The 18,299-nt window shown below is 59.3% G+C and overlaps 1 protein-coding gene and 1 long non-coding RNA gene across 2 annotated transcripts in view; both read left to right on the top strand.

Moving 5' to 3' along the window:
• LOC123349928 (immunoglobulin superfamily member 1-like) overlaps nucleotides 1–18,299 on the top strand; it is a 448,190-nt gene that overhangs the window by 89,463 nt on the left and 340,428 nt on the right. The window lies entirely within an intron of this gene.
• LOC123349934 lies at nucleotides 6,576–9,791 on the top strand. The gene is made up of 4 exons (XR_006573682.1): nucleotides 6,576–6,630; nucleotides 6,995–7,060; nucleotides 7,786–7,916; nucleotides 8,016–9,791. It is a non-coding gene; the product is annotated as an uncharacterized LOC123349934 (long non-coding RNA).

Here is an 18,299-nt window from a genome sequence, read left to right as displayed (position 1 = left end):
GATTTGCATTCGTGATTTAGCCCTGTCGTTTCAGATGATAAATTTGCACACTAGGAGCTGTAAATCTGTATTTATTCATGCCATAGATCAGAAAAATACAAAAAAATTTATTTCTTCTAAGCTTATAGAAACGTTTTCATTTTAAGCATAACTGAAATGTGCTAACGTCAGGGACTTGACCTGTGCCCCAACCAGCATTAAATCGTGTTACTGCAGGTGACAGCCTGAGCATGTTACCCCTGGTCCTTTAGTTCAAAAAGTCGCTTTTCTCACTTTGCCCGTGTGAATTGAAGTGCAGCATCCGAGAGGGAGCCAAAGACCGACCAGTGGCATTTTCAAGCGATAAAACAGCCAGCGACGTCCGTCTCCCATTGGCCACCGGCGAGCGCAGATATGTTTTAATGAGCCCGAGCTTTGAAAAGCTCCGCTCACCACACACGACTGTGAGCAGCAGCGTGAGCAGAATCCTCAGAGCTGCTCACACATTAGCAGAAGTGTCCTGCAGCTCTGCCTCACGCGTGTGGTGGAGAACTTGGAGTGGGGAGCACGTCCCGTGTGGCAAAACGTGACGGATGTCGTCCGATTCGACAGAGAGGTCTTTGTCATTGACGTCCGAACAGTCCCCATGCATCAGTGGTGCTTCATTGGTCTGAACCTTTCTTTGATAGATGCTTCAGCAGGGACAACGAGCCATAAAACAACTCCCTCTGGAATTTTTCTTCTGAAACATTTTACTTCAAATATTTGATTTTCCCTTTTGTTGCTAACAACAAAACCAGCACCCGAGGCTGGTGCCCCCCACACCCGGCACCCCAGGCGGTCGCCTGCCCCTAAATCTGGCCCTGGTGTCGGGGCATCAGGTTCACACAGAGTTTCACTGGGAGTAGCAGAGAGAGCAAGCGAGCGCCAGCTCTGGGCAGACTTCCCCTTCTGCAGCTTTATCGGCTGTTCCTTTAACGATTCAGGATGTAAATGTATCCCTCCATCCCCCTGTCACAGGGGCCGGAAACCACAACTTCCAACCCCTCTGTCCTGTCTCTGTCCAATGCACACTGGGCTAAGAACAGCATCTGCAGCGACGGTACCTGAGAAGGAGGTTGGCCAGGCCCCTCCACCCTCATGCTCCAGGGTGGGCACTGCACCCAGCCGGTCAGGAAGGAATGTCTGCTCTCCTCCATTGGAGAGGGTTTCTTTGTGGGGGACACTGCGTGTGTGTGGGGAGCCTCCTCTGCTCTGAGCTGCGGCTCCAGGGAGGCTAGACGGGCCTGTTGGAAAAGGTCAGGGCAGCCTGGGCACCTCTTGACACCTTCTGAGATTCCCCCTGTTCCCAGCTGGTCCCTGGACTGGGCAGCTCCCATGTGGGGCTGGGAGGTGATGTGGGGGAAGGGGACCAGGCAGCTGCAGGAGGGGATGTGGTTTGCTGGTCATTGCAGGGAGCTGGATTTGCCCTGACAGTGGTAAATTTGGGCTGGAGATTGTAGAGAAACCATCTGATGGGGAAGGAAGGGGCCGAGCACATCACAGGCTTCCTGGTGCTGCAGCCCCCCGGCGCAGTTCCTCATTCCCCTCACACTTGGGCCTCAGGCTGGGTGGAGCTCAGCACTGGGGTGTTGGTGGCAGCTCTGAGGGACCCTTCCACTGCCCATGGCGTCTGCTCTCACCGTCCTCCTCCTCGGTGAGTATGAGGGTGTGTGCCCATGGGGGGATCTGAGCCCTGGATGTAGGATCCAGTTGCTCTGGGATCTGGTCCCTAACGGCCTGTCTCCTTTCCAGGCTGCTGGCTGGCCAGGCAGAGCCGGGTGTCGGGAGGTGAGTATCTGTGGGGAATGGGGCAGCTGGGGGAATTTCCACATTAAGGACGAGGCACATGGGTGTGGGGTGGGGGGCGCAGATCCCCCAAAGGGATGACCCTGTCAGACCTCTGTTCCCCTTCACACCCAGAGGTGGGGACTGAGACCTCGCCCCACTCATTACAGGGATGGGCACCACAGGGTGAATTCACCTGCACTCAAAGCAGGAAATACAGAGTGAAGGCACCAGCCCCCCCGCAGCGCCCCCACACTGTGCCCAGGGAGCTGGCAGGAGCCCGGGGAACGGGTCAGGCAGAGCAGGGCTGTAAGACGTGGACACGCAGCGGGACTGGAGCAAGGCCCCGTTGTGTCTCACCCTCAGCTTGCTGCACACGCGTGTCACTGCTTTGCTCGTGGGTCAGGCTCAGCCCGGCCTGGCGTTTGGAACGTCCCCTGAAAAGCTTTGGGAATATCCCGCCCGCAAAGGGGCCCCCGGCACCGTGCAGAGCAGAGCTAAATCCCCAGCGGCTGAGATCGGTTTGGGGCAGAGCAGAGCCAGAGTCTGAGCCCCAGGGGTGAGCAGGAAAATGTTAGAACAACCGAGGGATTTTGCAAAGGTGTTTTTTTGTGGGGGGTGGAAGGGTGGGGGGCTGTCCTGGGAGCTGCTTGCGCAAAGGATCTGAATTTGGACCAGGAACCCCACAGGGGAGATCCCAATTCACTGAGTGCAGTGTGGAAAGGGCCAGATTCTGATCTCAGCCCCCCAGATTCAATCTGGAGTCACCCCTGACTGCAGCGGGGGCAGGGCTGAATTGACCCTGAAGAACTGAAGGAATCAGAGACTGGAAATCTCCTTTCCCCTCCTGTGTCCAGGGCGGCTCCAGGCACCAGTTGAGCAAACTCCTGCTTGGGGCGGCCGATTCTAGGGGGTGGCTTCCGCCCAAATTTAGAGCGGCACGGCCGCTTCTTTTTTTTTTTTTCATTCGTTGCTCCGGCCGCCCTGTAGTGGGCGGCAGTGCGGAGGAGGGGAGCGCCCTGCAGCAAACCCGGCAGGGCAGCCGCGTCCTTCCCTCCCCGCCGACCGGAGCGGAGCAGAGCCCTCCCAGCAGGCAGCACGGCGGTCAGGCCGTGGGGTGAGCACCCCACTGATGTGCTGGCTGCCCCCGTTCTCCCCCTCCCCCCGCTAGACCGGGCGCGCACTCTGCAGCACAGGGAGTCCCCCTGCACCCCGGCTCCGGCCGCCCTGTAGGGTTTTTTGTTTTGTTTTTGCCCTGCTTTGCCGGCCGCGTGTTCCCCCCTCCCCCGGCTTTGCCACTCCAGCTGCGCCGTTTTTTTGTTTTGTTCCCCCCCCACACACACACACATTGCCACTCCGATGCCCCCCCCCTTTTTTTTTGCTTGGGGCGGCAAAAAAGCCAGACCCGGCCTGGCTGTGCCCCAGGGCTGGGCGGGGGGTGAAACGCTGGAGCGACAGATGGGCAGAGGATTGAGTCAGACGGACGCGGTTTGTGTCACCCCCACTTACTGCCTGTTTGTTTGTGACTCCAGAGGGGTCCTACCCCAAACCCTCCATCTCCGTCAGCCCCGGTGGGGTGATCCCCATGGGGGGAAACGTCACCATCCGGTGTCGGCATCAGCTCCTGGACATGAGGATCCTCCTCTACAAGGCTGGAGCTGGGAACTATCTGACTTACATAGACCCTGCCGGCTCTGAGGCTGAATTTCCCATCACCAGCGCCAGACGGGAACACGGGGGCAGCTACACCTGTCGTTATGCCGACAGAACAGATCCACCTGCCTACTCGGAGCCCAGTGACCCTGTGCAGATCATTGTAGCAGGTGAGGGGCCCAGCCCGGCACCTCGGCTCCCAGCCCCACCCCCAGCCAGGCCCCAGGGGGTCTCAGCGAGCCCTGACCCAGCACAGGGGACACCCGGGGCAGAGATGGGGGGAGAAGGGACGGAGTCACTGGGGGGTTCCCCAGCCAGGGGGGAGCAGCAGCCCCTGGAGACTCGGGGCAGGGAGGCGACTTTAACGCTGCCCCTTGTGCGTAGGGACCGGGAGTCGCTATTTAATCCTGTGGGGGGGACTGGGGTGGGGCACAGAGAGCTGCACTCCAGGGCTGGGGGGTGAGTGGGACAGGATGCGGGAGGGGGAGCTGCGCTGCGGGGGTGGGGGTTGGGGGGGCAGGAAGTGGGGCAGGCCGGGGGAGGGGGCAGGTGAGGATTAGTGTTGCAGGGAGGGGGACCCACGCTTGGGGAATGGGGGTGGGGGGGAGTGGGGCAGGGAGTGGGGCAGGGCCCCTGCTGAGTGGCTGCACTGCTCCTCCAGGCTCCAGCAGCAGCTGCTCTTCCCGCCCCCTGGTGGCAGATGCCGGGTACTGCAGGGAATCAGGTTTAGTGTCCGGGCAGCAGCACTGCCAGGTTCCCTGTTCAACCCACTTTCCGGCTGTAAACTGGGCACCGGCAACCCTGGGCCTGCGGTGCCGGCGCCAGAGACCAGCCCGTGAGTCGCTCTGTGCAGGGCAGTGAGTGAGGCAGGGGCCACACACGGCATATGAGGATCCCAAGCACTAGGGGCCGCAGCTCGTGTCTGTGGGGCTGGGAGCCCAGCTCGCAGGGCCGGGATTCTGGGTGGGGGGAACAGGGCCGCCCGGGGGGGGGCAAGAGGGGCAATTTGCCCCAGGCCCCGAGCCCCACAGGGGCCCCCACCAGAGTTTTTCGGGGCCCCTGGAGCGGGGTCCTTCACTCGCTCCGGGGGGCCCGGAAAACTCTTGCGGGGCCAGGCGCAGGAGCTTCTTCTGCTCCTGGTCTTCGCTGGTGGGGGGTCCTTCCGCTCCGGGGCGGAAGGACCCCCTCACTGGCGAATTACCGCCGAAGACGGAGCGGGACCCGCTGCCGAAGTTCAGCTCGGTCTTCGGCGGTAATTCGGCAGCGGGGGGCCCTTCCTTTCCGGGACCCGCCGCCGAAGTGCCCCGAAGACTCGCGGCGGGGCCCCCCTCCGCCGAATTACCGCCGAAGACCGGGCTGCGCTTCGGTGGCGGGTCCGGCTTCGGCGGTAATTCGGCGGCGGGGGGGGCCCCCGCTGCGGGTCTTCAGGGCACTTCGGCGGCGGGTCCAGGAACGGAAGGGCCCCCCGCTGCCAAAGACCCCGGGCCCCCGGAATCCTCTGGGTGGCCCTGGGGGGGAACTCTGGGATCTGGGAGAGAATCTCTGCCCGGGGGCCCCAGGATCTGCCCAGGGCTGAGGCTGGCCGGGGAGGCCGGGGCTGGGTGGGTGCCCGGGTCTGGCTCTCACAGCCTGTCTTCTGTGCACAGATCCCAGCTTACCCAGACCCTCCATCTCTCTGAGCCCCACTGGGGTCACCGCCCCAGGGGCAGACGTCACCATCCGGTGTCAGGGTCTGCGCTGGGACGTGAGGTTCTTCCTGCACAAGGCTGGAGACCTGAACCCGCAGCGACACATGGACCCTGCTGGGGCCGGGGCCGAGTTCCACATCCCCAGCGTGGGCCGGCAGCATGGAGGGAGCTACAGCTGCAGCTACCGGCCCCGGTCAGAGCCCTTCGTCTCCTCGCAGCCCAGCGACCCCGTGCAGCTGGTGGTAGCAGGTGAGGGGCCCGGCTCCACGTCCCCTCTGCCAGCCCCACACCCAATTGGGTCCTCAGGGGGCTCTGCACCAATGGGACACTCAGAGCCAGGCTCTTCCCTGGGCCCAGCAGAGGGGACGCCCGGCTGGGGAGTGGGGCCAGAGTCACTGGGGGTTCCCCAGCCGTGGGGGAGCAGCAGCCCCTGGAGACTCAGGGCAGGGAGGCTACTTTAATGCTGCCCCTTGTACATAGAGTGGGAGTGGGGATGAGTGTTGCAGGGAGGGGGACCCACGCTTGGGGGATGGGGGTTGGGGTGAGGGGTCAGGGAGTGGGGCAGATGGGGGAGCGGGGCGGGTGGGGATGAGTGTGGCAGGGAGGGGGACCCACGCTCAGGAGATGGAGGGGAGGGGGAGAAGGTGGGGGTGAGCACAGCAGGGTGGGGGAGGGGGAGCTGTGCTGCTGGGATGGGGGTGGGGGGACAGGGAGTGGGGTGTTGGGCAGGGCCCCTGCTGAGTCTCCTCCAGGCTCCAGCAGCAGCTGCTCTTCCCGCCCCCTGGTGGCACAGGCCGGGTACTGCAGGGAATCAGGTTTAGTGTCCGGTCAGCGGCACTGCCAGGTTCCCTGTTCAACCCACTTTCCGGCTGAAAACTGGGCACCGGCAACCCTGGGCCTGCGGTGCCGGCGCCAGAGACCAGCCCGTGAGTCGCTCTGTGCAGGGCAGTGAGTGAGGCAGGACCACACACGGCATATGAGGATCCCAAGCACTAGGGAGCCGCGGCTCCGTGTCTGTGGGGCTGGGAGCCCAGCTCGCAGGGCCGGGATTCTGGGTGGGGGGAGCTCTGGGATCTGGGAGAGAATCTCTGCCCGGGGGCCCCTGGATCTGCCCAGGGCTGGGGCCGGCCTGGGAGGCCAGGGCTGGGTGGGTGCCTGGGTCTGGCTCTCACAGCCTGTCTCCTGTGCGTAGATCCCGGCTTACCCAGACCCTTCATCTCCCTGAGCCCCACTGGGGTCACCGCCCCAGGGGCAGACGTCACCATCCGGTGTCAGGGGCAGCGCCGGGACGTGAGGTTCTTCCTGCACAAGGCTGGAGACCTGAACCCGCAGCGACACACGGACCCTGCTGGGGCCAGGGCCGAGTTCCGCATCCCCAGCGTGGGCCGGCAGCACGGAGGGAGCTACAGCTGCAGCTACCGGCCCCGGTCAGAGCCCTTTGTCTCCTCACAGCCCAGCGACCCCGTGCAGCTGGTGGTAGCAGGTGAGGAGCCCGGCTCCACATCCCCGTTCCCAGCCCCACACCCAGTCGGGTCATCAGGGCCTCGGCACTGCCCTGGGCCCAGCAGAGGGGACACCCGGCCGGGGAGTCACTGGGGGTTCCCCAGCCAGTGGGGTGCAGCAGCCGTTGGAGATTCGGGGGTGAGGGGGGATCCTGGCCCCCAGACAACTGTCCCCACCCTGGGAACACACAGAGGAGTCGGGGCCCAGGAACTGCTGAGCCGGCACCCCCCACCCCGCCATGAATGACAATGACGATTGAAGCTGAGTTGCGGGGGAGGGGGAGCATTGCTGTCTCTGTTTCAGCCGCTCCCGCATCCTGACAGACAACGGTTCTATTCCCACAGGGGGAACCGACCCGACTCAGCTGGGAACGACGACAGTTCCCACCCGTCCGGGCTGCGCAGGGCCAGGTATCAGGGCCGGGGTGGGAATCACCATCGAACCAGCCCTGGAAGGCTCATGCTGCCCAAGGGGGTTGGGGCTGGTTGGGCGGGATGGGGGCAGTGACTCTTGGTGCATGAGCCCAGACACCAGGGGGAGGGGCAGCCGCTGCCCCTCCCTCACCACCAGACCCCCCAGCTCCTCTGGCACCTCCTGCCCTGTAGGTTGCTGCCTGGAAGCTACTGGGGGGTCCCAGGAGAGGGACAGGATCCGGGGGCCTGGCTCTGGGGCTGGGCCCAACTGGGTGCCCGGGCGGAGCCTGGGACTAGGGTTGCCAAGTGTCCGGTTTTTGACTGGAACATCCGGTTGCAAAGGGACCCTGGCAGGGCAGTTAAAAGTCAGGGCGGCTCCCGGGCAGCAGCCGGCATCTCCCTCCGGCTCCCAGGCGCAAGGTGGCCACAGGGGCCCTGCCCCAAGCGCCGTCTCTGCAGCTCCCCAACCCCCTGCCCAGCCCGGTGAAAATGAGCGAGTGAGTGAGTGAGGGTGGGGGAGGGCGAGCGATGGGGGGATGGAGTGAGTGGGGGGGGCCTCGGGGCAGGGGCAGTTCGTCCACCTGGGCAACCGCCTTGTTGGGGAAGCTGAGGCCCCAGGGCCGGACCTGCCAGACGGGGGGTTGGGGGCTCCGCTCCCGGGGCAGCACCAGCTGCTGATCTCCCCGTCCGAGCTGCTGAGTGACTCTCCCCTTCCCCCACAGCAGCCCCCCCAAGGCGCCCGGATTTCACCCACACCAACATCGCCCGCCTGGCGCTGGGTGCCGGGGTCCTGCTCGTCCTGGGGCTGATCCTGGCTGAGGCCTATTACAGCCGCCCGAGGGAGGTGTCCTAGGTGAGGTGACCCGCCCCACTCTGTGCCCCTTGCTCCCCCCAGGGGCTGGACTCTGGGCGACATGGGCCCCTCTAACCCGCCATCTCTCTGCGCCCCCAGGAGCCTGGATCCGGCCGTGTGGAGAAGAGCATCTCCCCAGAGACAAGCCGCTTCCCCTCGGGGGCTGAGACGCCAGCACAACTCCCCCTGCCCCCAAACACCTCTGCCCCGGAGAATCCCCCCCGACTGCTCCCACCCCGATGGTCACACCCCAGGATCGAACCCCGACCCCCAGCCTAGAGGGTGCTGGGCTGGACTCACTAGACCCCACTGACCTCCCAGAGCCAGGCAGAGAACCCAGGAGTCCTGGCTCGCAGGTGGATGCAATAGATAAGGCGGCTGCTGATGACGTGTCCTGCCATCCGGACTAGGGGGTTCAGGAGCAGTGTGGGGTACAAACCGACCCCTAGATGCAGGCGGCTTGTATTTGGGGAAGAGGGAAAGTGGGCAGGAAAGAGTGGACGGGATCAGTTGCAAGCGTGAGGTGCCGGACGTCAGGCGAGGCCACCCCCTGGCAGTAGCACCAGCTGCTCTGGAGGGGGGAGCTACTGAAGAACACCACTAGGGGGAGCCCTGGCTCCATGGAGGGGCCTCCACCAGCCAACGTATCCCCTGGCTATGTACAGCCCCGTGCACCCTGCCTGAGCTGAGGGGGTGTCACTCCTTGTCCCAGGGGACGGTCCCGGCCAGCTCCTGCGGCTGCTCTTGGTAAACCTGGGCAAAGCGCTTGCTCTGCACCGTGGTGAAATGGTCCTTCCAGTCACTGACGACTCCTGCGAAGCAGAGACACTGGGTGGGACAGCGAGTCTGTGTGGCGGGGGCACCCCCTGCTGGGAGCGGTGGATCTGGGGAAGTGGGGAGCCCCCCACCCCACACCCAGTGCTCCCACAGCGCCCCCCCAGTGGGAGAGTATTTCCATAGCAGCTGTGCCATGTGCCAGAAGGTGGGATTAGGGTATAGGGCGCTGGGCTGGGGGGTCAGGCCTCTTGGTTCTATCTCTGGCTCCAGGAGGGGAGTGGGGTCTAGTGGTTAGAGCTGTGGGGCGGCTGGGAGCCAGGACTCCAGGGTTCTAGCTGACGCTCTGGGAGGGGAGTGGGTGACTCCAGATTGCCTTCTGGGAAGCTGGGATCAGAATCTAGCCCTGACCCCACTGCAGTGAGGGGGGCCCCCATCCCACCTCCCCCCAGCCTTTGGGCCAAGGGCAAGTCCCCCTAGCAATAGGCCCCTGTCTGGGGGGGGGCCCGTGGGGGGGAGCCAGTCCCGGACCAGGCGTCCCTTTTCCTTCCCAATTGTCCTACGAGCCGGCGGTGCCAGCGCTGGGCAGGGGCTGCGGGGCCGTGGGGCAGCGTGGAGGGAGCTGCGGGTGCTGCTGGGAGCCAGGGGAAATGCCCCACTTGCCCCAAAACTCATCAGCCGCCCCTCCCTTTGGGCAGCTCTGGCTGCCCCCTTCTTCTGCCCCTTTCACAGTCCCCCCAAACGGTGCCACCTACCCCCATTCACCAGCTACACCCCCAGGCCCAGCCTGGCTTCACACGCCCAGCTGCTCTGTCTGCTTTGGGGCCCCTCGTACAACCCACAACCCGGTGAGCGCCCACTGAGGGCTCACCCCCTGTTTAAAGGGGAACTGCCCTATTTCTACACGCCGCAGAGCCGCCTCGCACAGCAGGACGGGGATGTCTCCCCGTGTGTGACCAAGGGGCAATGCCCTGTAATATTATTATGAAGCCTCAGCGTGCCTCAGTTTCCCTCTGTCCTTCGCCTGGCTACTGGGGTTGGGGGAGGAGTAGAGTTACAGCTGCTCTTGGGGGCAGTGCGGGCCCGGAGGTGTGGGTGGCACCGGGCTGTCTGGGCCCTAGGGAACTGATTGAATCCGACCCAGATCCAGAGGGCCCGACACGGAACCATCCACACGCGACAGCAGGAAGCACCAGTGAACTCAGGGTATGTCTACACTACAAGAGTAGTTCGATTTAACTTAGGTCGAATTTGTGGATTCGACCTTATGAATTCGAATTTGTGTATCCACACTAAGGACACTAATTCGACTTTGTGAGTCCACACTAACGGGGCAAGCGTCGACATTGGAAGTGGTGCATTCTGGGCAGCTATCCCACAGTTCCCGCAGTCCCCGCTTCCCATTGGAATGCTGGGTAGAGCCCCCAATGCCTGCTGGGGGAAAAATGTGTCGAGGGTGGTTTTGGGTAACTGTCATCATTCAACTGTCACTCCCACCCTCCCTCCCTGAAAGCACCGGCGGGAAATCTGTTACCGCACTTTTCTGGTCAGTGACAGCGCGGACGCCACAGCACTGCGAGCATGGAGCCCGCTGCGATCATCGCTGCACTTATGGCCGTTGTCAACTCCTCGCACCTTATCGTCCACCTCTTCCACAGTCAGCTGCTGAGAAATCGGGCGAGGAGGCTCCGGCAGCACGGTGAGGACATGAAGTGTCAGAGTGGCACAGACCTCTCACAAAGCACGGGATCCCGCACCACGGAGATCATGGTGGCAATGGGTCATGTTCATGCTATGGGACGGCGATTCTGGGCCCGGGAAACAAGCACGGACTGGTGGGACCGCATAGTGCTGCAGGTCTGGGATGAATCACAGTGGCTGCGAAACTTCAGGATGCGTAAGGGCACTTTCCTTGAACTGTGTGACTTGCTGGCCCCTGCCCTGAAGCGCCAGGACACCCAGATGCGAGCAGCCCTGAGTGTGCAGAAGCGAGTGGCCATAGCCCTCTGGAAACTTGCCACGCCAGACAGCTACCGGTCAGTAGCGAGCCACTTTGGCGTCGGCAAATCTACCGTGGGGGTTGCTGTGATGCAAGTAGCCCACGCAATCGTTGACCTACTGCTCTCAAAGGTAGTGACCCTGGGAAACGTCCAGGTCGTCATAGATGGCTTTGCCGCGATGGGATTCCCAAACTACGGTGGGGCTATAGATGGCACTCACATCCCTATCCTGGGACCGGCCCACCAGGCCAGCCAGTATATTAACCGAAAGGGCTACTTTTCCATGGTGCTGCAAGGACTGGTGGACCATAGGGGACGTTTTACCAACATCAACGTCGGGTGGGCGGGCAAGGTTCATGACGCGCGTGTTTTCAGGAGCTCTGGTCTCTTTAGACTCCTCCAGGCAGGTACTTTCTTCCCGGACCACAAAATAACGGTTGGGGATGTGCAGATGCCTACAGTGATCCTCGGGGACCCAGCCTACCCGCTAATGCCCTGGCTCATGAAGCCCTATACAGGCGCCCTGGACAGTGACAAGGAGCTCTTCAACTACCGGCTGAGCAAGTGCAGAATGGTGGTGGAGTGTGCTTTCGGACGTCTCAAGGGGAGATGGAAGAGCTTACTCACTCGCTCGGATCTCAGCGAAACCAATATCCCCATTGTTATTGCAGCTTGCTGTGTGCTCCACAATCTCTGTGAGAGCAAGGGGGAGACCTTTATGGCGGGATGGGAGGTTGAGGCAAATCGCCTGGCTGCTGATTACGCTCAGCCAGACACCCGTGCGATTAGAAGAGCCCAGCGGGAAGCGCTGTGCATCCGGGAGGCTTTGAAAGCTAGGTTCCTCAGAGAGCAGGGTAACCTATTACTGTCCAGTCTCTTTACAGAGAAGCTGAACCTGCCCCTCTTTCAGTTACTATTCACTTTTTTCAGCGGTTACATACCCCGTTCACCAGGTTTCCCCCCTTCCAACAGACGTTTAAAAATAAATTTATTGGAACATTTTTAATTAACAAAGTTTTCTTTACTAACGAATTCGCGTTCAAGGGTTCAAACAGGGACGCAGACTGTGGTGGGTACGGTGTGCAGTGATGTACAGACCGCTTCTACACTCGAGGACTGACAGGCTCCTGCTCCTACAGTGGTCTCTGGGGGGAGGACGGTTACAGGAGGGTGTGCAGGAAGGGGTGGGTTTGCAGGAAGGGGTGAGGGGTGTGTGGGAAGGGTGAGTAGGTGTAGGGGGATGATGGCTCTGGCTGGGGCTCAGGGCATCGGAGAGGCTCATGGCTAGGGTGGAAGGGCATGGTAAGGGCAGCCTGCCTTGCCATTTGTGGATGACAGGCGCTCGGACCCTGGGGCAGCATACACCTCACAGACTGACCCGGGGCAGCATTCACCTCCCAGAATGACCCTGGTGCCTAGTGACTGCAGTCTGTGTGTGTCCTGCTGTTGATCCTGCCCCCAAGTCTGTACCCTGGTAATGGTGGCTGTCCTATGCAATTAACAAACCCCTCCCCCCCCTTCACACAAAGTCTTCTGCAAAGAAACATGACGGAAACAGTAATGAACAGCAAACTATTTTTAATACTCAACTACACAGTTGGGGGATGAAACTGGGATTTGGGATCGGGTGAGCCAGGAAGGGAAGCAATTCTCATACTTTAGGGAATGAGAGCTGTTTGGTACATGAGCGCTCTGCTGGGGTGGAGTGACAGTTTTCACGGCCCCTAGCGCCCCTCCTTCTTGTGATTTTGGGTGAGGGGGGGACAGGACTTTGTGGCGGGGGAGGGCGGTTGCAGATACAGTTCAGGGGGGCTCTCTGCTCCTGCCTGCGGTCCTGCAGAACATCCACAAGGCGCCGGAGCGTGTCCGTTTGCTCCCTCATTAGTCCAAGCAGCGTTTGAGTCGCCTGCTGGTCTTCCTGCCGCCACCTGTCCTCCCGTTCGCTGTGTGAGCGCTGCTGCTGAGAGAGGGTCTCCCTTCACTGGCTCTGCTGGGCCGCCTCGGCTCTGGAGCAGGCCATCAGTTCAGCGAACATCTCGTCCCGAGTCTTTTTCTTTCGCCGCCTAATCTGCGCCAGCCTCTGTGAGGGGGATGCCGGGGCAGTTCGGGAAAGAGACGCAGCTGTGTGATGGGAAAAAGGAAGTGATTTCCTTGCAAAGATACATGTTTGCGAACACTGAACACAGTCTACTCAGTTTCTGTGAACAAGACCATACAGGGCACCTAATCTCATATGCTCTCAGGACAAGTTCGAATTTTCGGCATTCGCTTTCATTGCCTGGGGTCTTGCACTGGAGATCGGACAAGCGGGGCAGGACAGCAGAATCCGTGTAGCAGCCAGGCCTGGTAAGCCGTAAACTTTAGGCTGCTTAACAGTTAATGGATAGCAGTGCCCTCCTGCTGCAGGCAATCTGGAAAGCATAAAGTCTGACCCTGTTCCAGCCCCTCGCGGCTGTCCCCGGGAAAGATCCCTGTATGCTTTTCCTCTGCAGCCTCCACCACCTGGCTGTTAAACGACGGTCATTGTTATGCAAAGGAAAAGTCAAGCATTCACAATAGTAACATTACAGTAATTCCCCTAATTAGATGCAGCAGTCGCCGAGCGAGATCACCCTGAGGCGGGTCACCAGGAGAGACAGAGAGCGCATGCTGCGTGAATCCCTGCACAGACCAGGGCCCTATGCTGCCATGCTGGTCGAGGCAATGCTCCCACTATACCTCAGGATGGCCTGGCGCGGAAGAGTGTACTTCCACGGAGCACCCAATAAGGCACCTCTCCCCAGGAACCTCCTGCGGAGGCTTTTCGAGTACCTCTACAAGAGCTTCGTGGAACTGTCCCAAGAGGATTTCTGTTCGATCCCTATATGTATTGGCCTTCTTTTCATATAGTTTTTATTCCTGTTTTTTAAAAAATAAATGTTTACATGTTTATAGCACTTACCGACTGATCCTTCCCCTGATTCAGAGTCCGGGTTAATGGCCGGGGAGGGTTGGTAGGGGATCTCTGTGAGGGTGATGAAGAGATCCTGGCTGTCGGGGAAAGCAGTATTGTAAGCGCTGTCACCTGCCTCGTCCTCCACAAACCCTTCCTCATCTTCCCCATCCGCGAACATCGCCGAGGAACTGCCCATCGACACTATCCCATCCTCAGAGTCGACGGTCACTGGTGGGGCAGTGGTGGCAGACCCACCGAGAATGGCATGCAGTGCCTCGTAGAAGCGGCATGTCTGGGGCTGGGCTCCGGAGCGTCCGTTTGCCGCTTTGATTTTTTGGTAGCCTTGTCTCAGGTCCTTGATTTTCACGCGGCACTGCGTTGCATCCCGGCTGTATCCTCTGAGTGCCATGGCTTTGGAGACCTTCTCGTAGGTCTTTGCATTCCGTTTTTTGGAGCGCAGCTCCGAAAGCACAGACTCATCGCCCCACACAGCGATCAGATCCAAGACTTCCCGGTCAGTCCATGCTGGGGCCCTCTTTCTACTCTGAGATTGCATGGACTCCTCTGCTGGAGAGCTCTGCATCGCTGCCAGTGCTGCTGAGCTCGCCACGATGTCCAACCAGGAATTGAGATTCAAACTGGCCAGACAGGAAAATGAATTCAAATTTTCCCAGGGCTTTTCCTGTATGGCTGATCAGAACATCAGAGCTCGGACTGCTGTCCAGAGCGTCAACACAGTGGTGCACTGTGGGATAGCTCCCGGAGCTACTAAGTTCGATTTGCATCCACACCTAGCCTAATTCGACATAGCCATGTCGAATTTAGCGCTACTCCCCTCGTCGGGGTGGAGTACCGAATTCGAACTAAAGAGCCCTCTAGGTCGAATTAAATGGCTTCCTCGTGTGGACGGGTGCGCGGTTAATTCGAATTAACGCTGCTAAATTCGAATTAAAGTCCTAGTGTAGACCAGGCCTTAGTGTCTTCACGGCAATGCAAGCCCAGGGTTTGAACCCACGCTCAGGCCTACCCGCCCTTCTGTCTACACACTCATCACGCTCCCCCGGGGCTCGGACCCAGCAGCCCCCACTGGAGTGCAGGGTCACAGCCCGAATCAAGCCGGCCCCCAGGGTTCGAGCCCTATTGCTCTGCGGTGTAGACGCAGCCCCGCTGGCCTCATGCTCTGGGAGTCCTCCAAATGCAGCCCACAATCTGAAGGTTTCAGCAGATCAAAGCAAGTGTGCAGCTGTCGTTGATTTGATTCACACACTGAGAAAAGCCCTTTAGAACCAGGCATTACAGTGTAAACCCATCATCACCGCTCAGCTATGGCGCAAGGGGCAGCAAACCCAGGCGTCCCCCATCGCGCCCGCTCCTCACACGATGCCACGGCTCATGTCGCAGGTGGGCAGGTTTGCAGGCTGAACAGGAAGGCTGCAGAGTCAAACTCTCCAGCACCAGGAAATGCCACAGTTACTGTTTCCTGAATGGCCTTAACTCTGCCCCCTCGTGCAGGTCCATGGCAACGCCAGCCCTTAATTGCATGATGATGTATTAATTTTAGCTGTGTGGGTCATCAGCCGCTTGAACCCAGAATGAAAAGTGGATGGAATTTTCATGGAAATCGTGGTCAGTGGAAGATGGAAGACCAGAGCCCCTGGTTGCCTGGCTCTCAGCCTGATGCACCTTCCTCAAGGCTGCAGGGTACGTTGAGGTGACCTGTCCCCCCATCTCCACAGAGACACAGACAAGCTGGGAGCTGCATCATGCTTGGCCAGGCTGATGGTCCCTGGGTTTCCTGGGTTTTGCAAAGACCTCTGCTTACTTTGACCGCAGTAGATTTCGCCTGCAGATTAGAGACAAGGTGTGATGGACGCAGGAAGAGAGGAGACATTGTCGTCTTCCTGTAGCTGGAGCCACCAGCTGAGTTCCTCATTTGGGGCTCGGTGGAGCTGGGCACCAGGGTGTTGGAAGCAGCACTGAGGGGCCCCTCGCTGCCCCCATCATGGCATCTGCTCTCATGATCCTCTTCCTTGGTGAGTATTGGAGTCAGCCAGGGCTTGTGTTCATAGGTGGGGATCTGAGACCAGGGTGTGTGCCCCTGGGGCGGGGGGGGGGGGTGGGCGGTGGGTCTGAGTCAGTCTTGGATCTGGTCCCTAGCGAGCTGTCTCCTTTCCAGGCTGCTGGCTGGCCGGGCAGAGCCGGGTGTCTGGACAGAGCGGAGAGTCCGGACGTGAGTATCCGTGGTTCAGGGAAAACTTCACTGTTCAGGATGGGGAGGTGGGGAGAAGCGATTTCCAGCCTATTCATACCCACAGCAGCCCCCTGGGCAGGGTCTTAGCACCCGCTTCACTCCCCTTCATCCCCCCACCCCATTGCCCTGGGTCCTGCCCCCAGGGAGTGCAGGGCTGCTCCGTCCCCTGGCACCCTCCCCTGCTGAGCCCCCTCTCTGGCCGGGCTCACTGAGGCCCCTGCAGGCAGGTTCCCTGGGCCCTGGGGTACAGTGCAGCCTTAGGGATTAACCCCTTCCTGCCCACGCTGTAGCTGGGGGACAGGGGGCGGCTGGGTTATGTGGGTGGCCAGCAGCAGCCTGGGGGCGTTCGCTGCCTTTCCACACTGTGCGGGCAGGAAGGGACAAGCTGCTTCCAGCCACGGGGGAGAGATGAGCTCTGCAAAGACACGGGCCAGGTCATCCCTCCCCCCGTCACCCCCACTCTCCCGCTTCTCCCCAGTGGCCGGAAGCAGCTCCTGTCCCTTCCCTCCTGCACAGGGCCAAAAGGCTGCTGCCGGCCACATTCTGGCAGAAATCTGGGGAGGGTTAGGGCACTTGACCCTATGTCTCTCTGCTCCCCCACCCGCCACGTGTTGCCTTGGGAAGACACGGCGCCAGGTACCAGGAGAGGTGGGTCCGTGCCCGGGGGCCCAGCTAGGCAAGGAGGGCGGAGAGCGCTGGGCAGGGAGGTTCAGTTTGGTCAGTCACCCCCCATGTGAGAGGGGTACAGGAGTGTGTGTGTGTGTGTGTGTAACCTCTCCCCGTGTGGGGGGGTAGAGGTGTGTGTATCGCCCCCACATGTGACCCCTACAGCCTTAAAGATAAGGTCAATAAGAAGAATCCAGCTATGCAGTATTTCTTTTTAACAGGGGTGTGACGGAGCGATTCTGGCGGGACCCAACTGAGAGTGCCAAATCAGGACCAATTGCTTAAACTGGGCAGTCACAGCCCTAGGCTGGGGTTTTTCCACCTCTAAGGCAAACCAAACCAGCCATACAAAAAGGACTTTGGTCTCACCCCACTGGCTAACCACAAGTCACACAAGCAATTTCCTTAGACACTCCAGTCTCCCAGCTTCACCACCAGTGCACTCGTCCTGGGGATGAATGGTTATGAAAACCAACACCCCAATAAAAGAAAAAGGTTCTCTCGATCCCAAAGGACCAAGCCCCAGACCCAGGTCAATATACACATCAGATCTTACCCACAAATCACGCTGTTGCCAATCCTTTAGAATCTAAAATCTAAAGGTTTATTTACACAAAAGGAAAAAGGTAGAGATGAGAGGTAGAATTGGTTAAATGGAATCAATTACATACAGTAATGGCAAAGTTCTTAGTTCAGGCTTGCAGCAGTGATGGAGTAAACTGCAGGTTCAAATTAAGTCTCTGGAATACACCCCCCGCTGGGATGGGTCATTCAGTCCCTTGTGTAGAGCTTCAGTTTGTAGCAAAGTCCCTCCAGAGGTCAGAAGCAGGATTGAAGACCAGATGGAGATGATGCATCAGCCTTATATAGACTTTTCCAGGTGTAAGAATCTCTTTGTTCTCACTGTGGAAAATCACAGCAAAATGGAGTCTGCAGTCACATGGACAAGTCTTTGCATACCTTGCTGAGTCACAAGGCGTGTCTGCCTTCTCTTCATGGGTCAATTGTGTAGCTGATGGTCCTTAATGGGCCATCAAGCCAGCTAGGCAGGGCTAACACCAGCTTGTCTGGGATATTTCCCAGAAGCAGAGCATAATACAAAATACAGACAGTACAGAGCCAATACTTATAACTTCAACTACAAAATGATACAGACATACAGACAGCATAATCATAACCAGCAACCCAGAACCTGGTCTTAGACACCTTATATGACCCCCTTTACTTAAGATTTGGTGCCACTACAGGACCTTGGTTGTGTCGAAGAAAAACTTAGTTCTCGCTTTTTGTTTGGGTGCAGCAAAATTAAATACTTTATTATTTCTCCAGTAATTACCATGGAGGGAGAGAGTGCCATAGGACACAGGGTCCTGGACAGGTCTCTCAACTGGTAAACAATTACATCAAGCCTTTATACCTTTTTTACAGACAATTTCTAGCAATCATGGAGACACTAAAAAGCAACAAATACATTTTGTTTATACATAAGCTTTTCTGCTATCTCACTAGAAAAACAAGACTGCAAGACTGCATATTGCAAGGTCGTAATAACTTTCACACAATTCACTCTGTCTTACATTATCTTGCTTCCTCACGTCACCAGGGTCACAGTTAGCCTAACTCAAGATCATTAAGATCTCTTCAAAACCTTGTTAATTATTTACTGGCTTCCACACTCCCCCCTTTTGTACTTCTAGTACAACAAATATTTCAAATCTCAATTTGCATCAAACCATGGATGTCAGATTCTACAGCAA

Source organism: Mauremys mutica, chromosome 15 (assembly GCF_020497125.1).
Source record: "Mauremys mutica isolate MM-2020 ecotype Southern chromosome 15, ASM2049712v1, whole genome shotgun sequence".
NCBI lineage: Eukaryota > Metazoa > Chordata > Testudines > Geoemydidae > Mauremys > Mauremys mutica.
Note: the sequence above shows the minus strand (reverse complement) of the source record. Positions and strands in the feature narration are given on the sequence as shown.